Source organism: Miscanthus floridulus, chromosome 11 (assembly GCF_019320115.1).
Source record: "Miscanthus floridulus cultivar M001 chromosome 11, ASM1932011v1, whole genome shotgun sequence".
In the NCBI taxonomy this organism is placed as follows: Eukaryota; Viridiplantae; Streptophyta; class Magnoliopsida; order Poales; family Poaceae; genus Miscanthus; species Miscanthus floridulus.
The window spans coordinates 78,550,805-78,559,783 of NC_089590.1; the positions used below are offsets into that span (position 1 = coordinate 78,550,805).

Consider the following 8,979-nt stretch of genomic DNA (forward strand, 5'->3'; position numbering starts at 1 on the left):
ATGGCTAAGTGTCATTTTTGCATTTTTTTTTTCAAGCCAAAACCCTACGCGCATCTCTCATTTCTGTGAGGCCTTTGTTGCCGTTGTTCTTATCCCTCGAGCAAATCACGGACGACGCAGGCAGCACTGTCCCCCGGGCCGGGAATTCAGACTTCAGACGTCACCGGGACACCCGCTGGATAATAACAGGAGAAGCGAAAGCATCCGAAGCACGTACTCGTGGCAGGCCAGCGCGCCCACGGCCAGGCGGCCGACGTGCTGGCTCGGCAGTCGGCACCCTTGCCCATGCCCGTCCGTGCCCGTGCGCGCTCGCTTTCAGCTCGTCTTTTCGGGCGTCGGAGCCATAGGTGTTCACCGCACGGTACCGCCACCGCCAAGCCAAACTGGACACCGGAGCGCTGATTGCTGAAACGCGCGGCGGACGCAGGGCGCACGGCGCTTCTCGCGGTTTGGGCCACGTCTGGTACTGCGCGTCGTCTCTGCGACTCTGCCACTGCTCCAGCTCAGGCGGCACGTGGTGTTGTCTCGAGTCGTGCTGGTACCACTGCGGCCAGTACGGACGACATATAGCCGCAAAAAGATGTTAGCCCGGCCCGAAATGCCAGAAACAAATGCCCCTAACCAACGGGAATGCCGAGTTGCCAACGGTACTAGCACAACGGAATTCTTGGATGCGCTGTTCTCTTGTCAACTGAGGAGTGACGACTGCGCATGATACTCCATCCTCCTGGCTCCTGCTCACCATACTCGTTATTTTGCACAAGAACTAATGATGTTTAGGGAAAGCAATTAGGTTATTTCAAAACTAGTTATCTCCTCATGAACGTCAAGTATTTTAAAAGTAGATAGAATGTACCAAAAATACACCGTCCAATATACACGTATACCGCCTATATACACTCTCTTATACTACTCTCTTCATTTCAAATTATAAGTTACTCCCTCTATTTCAAATTATAAGTCGCTTTAACTTTTTTGGTTCATCCATTTTGTTATGTATCTCGACATATTATTATATCCAGATACATAGTAAAATATATGTATAAAAAAAGTCAAAACGACTTATAATTTAAAACGGAGGGGGTATTAATAGTTGGCGAAGGATTAAGACGGGGTAAGGTTGCAAAAAAAATGACAGGTACCTCCGAGTAAAACATGTTGGAGACAGTAAATAAAAGAGTCAAAAACAAGAGCGTTGTGAACCGGAGATAGCATTAGATGATTACTAGCAGAAAACGCGCGCCCCTGCGCGAGTGAACAAAGTGGATGGCTAAACCATAGTGATGTGCACACAGGTTGAAGTTATACATATTGTATTGTACATACGTGGATGGTTTAGAGAACTGCTAGAAGAGAACATTGTTTCTAGGGATGTATAGGTAGAAGTAGATAGGTATAGGATACCATTACTCAAATATACATGGGTAGATGTTTGATACAGATAATATTGAGATACTGCGTTGTGCAGAGATGATCAGCCTGGTTGGGCGATCACAGTTGGTGCTGAGGCAAGTGCTTCATCATTGAGTAACGCGGTGCGTAGGCAGGCAACAGGAAAGATTTTGAATGTCAATATATAGACTGCAATATATAATCTTAACGGGAGCAAGTACATATTCATATATTATATGCATAATAGCTGTTGTATGGTACAACTGCATAATATAGTAAACCTAAAGTAGAAGATGTACCAAGTGGAGATACATCAATAGATGAGGCCATGAAATGGAGCCAGCTCACGGCATGGTTGTGAGTTACTGCTGCAGTTTATGTCCAGGCCGTTTCATTCCGATGAGTCCACAGAACCTACGGAAGATGGAAGGAAATGAGAGTATATATAATCATGTCTCAGAAATGTAACGGCATTGCATTGCAAGTATTTAGTCTCAATGTTTCCATGTTCTGAACATAATATGTATCCATTTGAAATGAGTATATATAATCATGCCTTAGAAATGTAGCAACATTGCAAGTATTTAGTCTCCACAAAACAGAGCAATTTTTGCATACAACAGAAATTGTAGCCTAAGTGCCATGTTTCATGAGAGAAAGTCAGGTTATAATAATTGTAAAATTATATGCTAACAACAGCAGATAATGGAGTTAAGTAAGCGCAGAGTTTAGTAAGAGCAGAGAGTATAAGTCCCACAACTGCGAGGGAATTGGCCATAGACTGTAGAAAGTAAGTCTCATAAGTCTTTTTTTTCCGCTGCAGAACTCAAAGCAGACCTGAATCGGGAAAACCATAACAGAATCCTAAAGTGGTCAAACAAAGAGGATGAGATGGCAAAGTGGATAGGGAGGTGTCTAACCTTTGCCTAGGCAATATCATAGCTACATGGTATGGTATAGTATAAGCAAGACCCCAAACATGGACCTGGACCAGTACATCCTTGCAAAACAAATAAAAAGGAGACGAGGACAGGTAATGGGAATCAAGCAAACGGACCAAAGTAACAAAGGATGTTGCTACAGCAGCAATCGGTGAAATGGCAGCACACATGCTGATCTCTTCGGTAGTGTTTGGATGCTAGGACAAGGAGGGATGGGATGGGACGGCCCCGGGACGAGGGCTGTTTGGATCCGAGTCAAGCGGGGACAAGGACGTCCCACGAGCGAATATTCGCTGAAGATCCGGGCGCGGTTCGCCCCTCAAAAAAGAGCGGACGGGGACGGTCCTCGTGGGACGAGTGCTGCATGGCCCGCACGCGTGCGTGAGAAGAACGAGATGAGGAGCGGGCTTGCCGCAGTTGAGGAAGAAGGAAGAAGCAGGGACTCACCGGAGTCGAGGAAGAAGCGTGGGCTCCGCCCCGACCCGGCCGCCGGCGAGCGCGCAGGCTCCGCCCCGTCCCGATGACCTCCGCCCCCGGCCCCGGCGACCTCCGCCGTGCGTGCGGGCTCCGCCTCCGGCCCCGCCGCACCGGTGAGCCGCCGAGATGCCGCCGCCTGCCGCCGCCGCTGCGCGGGTGAGCTCCGGCCTCGCGGCCGCGCGGGAGAGGATGGGAGGAAGGACAGGCGCGCGGGAGCTCGAAGATGGAGGAACCCAGCGGGGCGAGCACGTTACCTCACAGGCCGCCGCGCGGGCGAGAGCCGCCGCCTCGCGGGCCTCCTCGTGGGTGAGCGCAAGCACGCCGCCTCGCCGGCCACCGAGCGCCGGCGCCTCGTGGGCGCGGGGCGAGCTTGGAGGAAGGAGGCACGGGGCGAGCTCGGGGGAAGGAGGCGCGGGGCGAGCTCGCTGGATGGAGGCGCCGACGGAGGAGACGAGGTGGGCGGTTGGGATCGAGGAGATAAGGAGAGGAAAGAGAAAAGAAGAAAAAATTTAAAAAAACTAACAATTGGGTCCCACCTGTCAGTCGCTAATCCCACTTTTGTTGTCTCTGGTCCGAACAGAAAACGGGTTCGTCCCCTCCCTCCTTAACCAAACAGAAAATAGAGCCGTCCCATCCCACGAATTAGAGTCAGGACCGTCCCACCCCACTTTGACTCTCAACCAAACGCTACCTTCTTTTCTGGCAGGTGGTCCAGCAACTACATATCTACCGGCAGCCTACAGAACTTGAAGCAAAGGAATATCGCATCAGTCATAAATGTATTAATAATTTCTAAGAAGGGCGGGCCTGGTGCAAGCGGTAGAGTCTTACCGCCTGTGACCGGAAGGTCCCAGGTTCGAGTCGCGGTCTCCTCGCATTGCACAGGCGAGGGTAAGGCTTGCCACTGACACCCTTCCCCAGACCCCGCACAGAGCGGGAGCTCTCTGCACTGGGTACGCCCTTTTAATTTCTAAGCAAAAGGAAGGGGCAGATGGCAGCCTGACAAGGCAACCATGTTTAAGCCTTCATAAATTATATCCCATAGGACTGTATGCCTGAGCCTTTACAGACCATCACAATGCATAGACGATCTAAGCATCAGAAGCACCCCATAGTCAGGTAATCAGCAAAGAGAGAGAGAAACAAGAGTAAATTAGCAACACAAGAAGAACCAAGGCTTGTGCTAACTACCAATCACAAACATGACAAATTTTAGCTGAGGGAAACAGTATCTGTAATCAGCTAATGATGTGCAGAATCAGATTGAAGGAGAAATAGCATTATTAGTCGGGAAACAAAAATACACAGGCGCTGGCCGAGTCTGTTTAGGAAAAAAAAACTTCAGAACCTGTTTCAAAGTCTGCAAATCTTAATTAAAAGACGATGTAGCTGGGTTTAAATGATCCAGATCAACAGGAAGCAGCAAGCGACATCAGGTTGGCATGACAGCCATCCTAAACTCCACCAAAGGGCAATAGGTTTCGATTTTTTTTTTCCTGGATCAAAACGCAGTTGGAGAAGCCTAGTCGATATTAAGTTGTCAACTTGCATAAACCCCATAGTTCATTGCAGGTGCTAAGATCAAAAAAATTAACCCATGTTATACTATAATTTTGTAGAATTCGCATAGATGATATATGATATATGTCAGTTGAAAGAAGCACAAGGCCACAAATAAAATAAAGTTAGTTGAATAAGATCATTATTTGGGTCACTGACTACTTTTGTAGTACAGTCAAAACCTAAATCAACATCCGAAAGATAAACGTGTCCACAGCATACAGTGAAAGGCTAGAAGCAGCCAATTCATGATTTTGGCTGTAGCTGTAGCATAGTAAACAAATAGGAGGCATCAGAGTAATTACCGAAGCTTTGTCATATGTGCTACATCAAACACTAATGCGAAAAACTGGGAGACCCTGCCAATGAGAGAAATAAAGACAAAGGGAAAATTATTAAAACAAAGATAGAAAGAAGGAACAGCCTAACAATTGCGGTAGAAGGTTTTCCTAATATTTTTTTAAAGAAAATCTAAGAGGCTCGAGGAACACAGATAGACTACTATAGTATATAAATGCGAAGTCAGGAAAGGCAAAACAAACCAGAAGAACAGCAAAGTGTATTGCTCGTATTTCACTATCTGAAATCCCTAAACTCGTTACCTGCACAAATCCCAATCAAGCCCGCTGCAGACTGCATAATGCCAGGTTGCAATTAGTTAAAAAAAAAAGAATAAATATTTGAATCTGTGTAGCCAATCCAGAGACAAAAACAATTTCAATCCAAAGATAAAATAGAGAGGATGTATCCAGTTGAGGTCGCAATTGCTAAGGACAATGAGCATTTATATCAGCTAACAAAACACACAGAGGAAGAGTCTTTTTTTCTTATTTGAGAAAGTAATGCTAGACGGATGGAATATATCATGTCCAAGACACCCCAAAGCGATCTTATTCCCCAACAGAAGACATATCAGCCGTGAAAAGACCTCAGATTAAGAGGCAACCTTGGTTTTTTTTTTTTGTCTGGAATTGAGTTAGTATGAAGTCAGGTTTGTCTGCACTGCCTTCATAACTGAACCAATTGTGATATTAGAATCTGTTAAAGTTGCTATGAATGTTTTTTTTTTTGGTTAGATGGAGATATGTAGAGACTAAGGACAAACTTTGATCACTTCTGTCTAGAACCGAGGAAGTTTGAAGTCAGGTTCCTTTGCAGCGGGAAACATGATTTGTTGGGATGTAACTATCTTTGGAATATGTGAGGGAAACAATAGTTGCAGCATTCTTTTCCTGCTGGTGATGTTAAAGCAATCTTCTCTGTCCCATCACGAGGATAGACTACAGGCCTTGAAGAAACAATTAGTAACGCATGGAGAAAACGGTAACGTCATGATGCAGCAAATCTGTCAAGAGAGGATGACAAAAAACGCACTTGATGCAGCAAGCACTAATACCAGGTTAACAAAAAAAGGATGAACCATACAAGGCAGAAGTAATAGCACTAACTGAAAAATTGATAACGTTACTACCTTATAACACAATAGCAATAAAAGCTAGTTAATGCTCGAGTAAGTCTCTCAAAGAAACACTAACATTCATGAACAATATAAAAAAAAACTCGACCGGGGGGTTAAGACTGCCCCTGCAGCATTACAAATAAGAAGAAGGACCTTCTCACCCGGCCGAGAAAACCCCCGAACCCCCGCCCCCACCCTTACACGGTGGCTTTCCGTCGCCCAAGTGAGAATTGGGCCGGTGCCCCCCCAGTGCTTTGGTTATGGGGGCGGACGAGGGGATTTTTTAAACCTCAGCCTGAAATTCGCTCCCACGGGGAGTCGAACCCAGGACCTGAGGAGTGCCGCTGGGTCACCTAACCGTTTGAGCTAGGCGCCCTTTGGCTATTCATGAACAATATATTTAAGGGATGATCCATTTAGGTCAAATACAGGAGCCTTAACTGAAAACAGGACTATATGTAGAACTTTTGCAAGAAAAAATGACCTAGTAGTCAGTATCGATGGGAACTCCTGTGAGCTTATATGCCTTTTTTGTAATGATTTGGTCTCAGGCTTATTGTAACTAAATTAAGCGAACTTAATTCTTAGAGACACTTAACAGAGCAAGTTGCACTGGACTTTGCTAAGCACTAAGTATCAGTAGACATTCAAACATCTAACCTTCGCTCACCCCTGCTATTCTATCTGAACAATTCCAAATGCATGTATAACCCTGACCTCATTGTTCTATAAAGGGAGCAAGCATGCACTGTAACACCATTACATATAAAAGAAGGGCACTAATAAAAGTGGAGCAGCACTATTCTGAGGGAGCATCATACCTTTTATGGAGCAGCGCTGCAAGGAATCATGCTAACATTAGTGTTTACATAGCAGGCTGCAACAATTAAAGCAAAATCCCGCCAAATCAGATTTATCAGGTTAAATACTGTACATGGGAATAGTAGCAGAATACACAATTCTCGAATCAGCTAAGTTTCTTGTCAGCTAAAGTGCCTATCCAACTCTTAAGTCATCACCAGAAAACAAATATCTACCAGGCTGAAATTTGCCTTAATAGCTGGATTTCATCAAAGTTTTGGCTTCTTTCCACAATTTTTACACATAGTAGAAAGGACCATGTTTATGTTAGCATCTGCGCCAAGACATAAAAAAATTTTGTAGCACAATCCTAGGCGGTATGTTAGGCTGGAAAAAACGACACCGAAAAGACAACTAGCCATTCTGATCGAATCTTATGGCAGTATGTAACAAAATGCACCGTGAAATAACAATTGTACTTCTGAATGAACATTGGAATAGCAATTGCACTTTTGGAATGCACTCTGGTTTTATATGAATTTGTTGGACAGCTTGTATTACTCATAACAAAACATCGATCAATGGATGATGCCTATAATTATATGAACCTATCCAACACTGATAAACAGATCAGCATGACTGTAACTACATGAACCTTTGTACGTGCATGTTTCTTTTTCCTTTTTCGTACGGACACGAATGTTCAGATAAGTACAAATCGGTACTGACCCAATATAATTCTCGGAGTTCTCCAATTCTTTTTTTCAATTCAGTGACCTCTGCCTGCAGCACTTTTTGAACCGGGCACTGCCACATTGAAGCAAATAGGTTAAGCCGGACATAAAAGTATAATATACTTGACATCATTAGTTAGCAACAAATCAGAATTCGTGTATTCATTGACAGTGGCCTCATAGGTATGGTGTAACAGTACCTTGGCACCTTTGCAGACATGCTACTACTAACCACATAGGTGAGTTTTGTTTCCCAGACTTGACAACAGGAATGGCAATATATCTTAAAACCTCGGCAGAACGTAGAAAGAGCATGATCTGTTGTATACCAACCACAGAAGACTGCAAGGCAAAGGCCCGAGATCATAGGCAAAGAAGATCGCAAAGGAAACCTTTAAAAAATTTAGAGGCCTCAGAAATATATCAATCATCACGTGATGAAGATCTTGGAGTATCTAGACATCAGAATAGATGGAAAATGTTGAGTCTCTCACAAGATCTTGATCATTGTCTTATACTGTAGATCATAAATGGGTACGAACGATTACATCATAGGCATAACAACAAATGGATCAGTAGGAAGGAATGGTAATGGCGCTTAGATCGAAATCAGTTATCGATTTCGCCTAAACAAAATTACGAAAATCAAAGTAAAATCAATACAAAGGGCCAGATCATAGACTAAGAAGATTGCAAAGGGAAGCTTTAAAAATTTTAGAGGCCTCAAAAACGCATGAATCATCATTTGTTCAAGGTCCTGGAGTATCAAGACATCAGAATCAGAACAGATGGAAAATGTCGAGTCTCTCACAAGACCTTGATCATCACTGGGTAGTGCAGATCAGCACGGGTATGAAGAATCTGATCATAGGCATAAGAACAAATGGATCAGCAGGAAGGAATGGTGATGGTGGCCAGATTGAAGGATGGTTAACAATCAAAGTGGTCTAGCAGGCTACAAAAACAGTAGGAAATACAAAGCACCTGAATGTTGCCTTTCATGAGTGAAGTTTAGACTAATAAAAGAAATCATGCTACAGGCTGTACAACAAAATTTTGAATTAGGCAACGGACTATTAGTTACGTAACAAATGTAATCCGTAAGCTTTGAAAGGCAATAGCGCGCAACCCTAAACCCGTATGCTGAGGTTTTTTTTTTTTTTTGTTAAAAAAGCCACCACTACAACAACACCCCCCCCCCCCCCCCCCCCCCCCCCCCCCAAAAAAAAAAAATAGAACCAATGTCCACAAAGCCGATAAATGAGATACTCTGCAGATATAGATCATGTACAGGTCACATCCACAGGTAATACAGTAGCAGGATCAATTTTGAATAAAAATCAGAGCTGCTAGAGCAGGGATGCTGAACCTTCTCATCGTGGCTTGGCCATCTTATGGGCAGGAGAATGGTTTGTCAGCAGAGAGCAGAAATCAACTATTAGTAAGAGGCGAAAGCAACAGAGACCTAATCTATTGAAGCCAAACTGATGGGTTTCGTCTATTAGAGGCGAACAGCTCGTCTGCATATAGATCGTCGTCCATAGCGAAGGGGAGCGAGCCTCCGCGAGCGCTGGGAGAGGCAGATCCCACAGGGAGAGGTAAGAAGAGAGAGGAG

The 8,979-nt window shown here is 44.5% G+C and overlaps 1 long non-coding RNA gene across 13 annotated transcripts; it reads right to left on the bottom strand.

Annotated features, from left to right (window-relative positions):
- Nucleotides 1–1,215: 1,215 nt before the first annotated feature.
- Nucleotides 1,216–8,555, bottom strand: LOC136491302 (uncharacterized). 13 transcript variants are annotated; one of them, XR_010768021.1, is made up of 8 exons: nt 7,565–8,555; nt 7,360–7,437; nt 4,913–6,706; nt 4,676–4,729; nt 3,502–3,901; nt 2,313–2,511; nt 1,692–1,806; nt 1,216–1,515 (listed from the first exon to the last, which is right to left on the bottom strand). It is a non-coding gene; the product is annotated as an uncharacterized lncRNA (long non-coding RNA). The 13 variants fall into 13 exon arrangements; XR_010768019.1 differs by having other exon boundaries at nt 3,502–4,385; XR_010768020.1 differs by having other exon boundaries at nt 3,502–5,650; nt 6,651–6,706.
- Between the last annotated feature and the right edge of the window lie 424 nt (nt 8,556–8,979).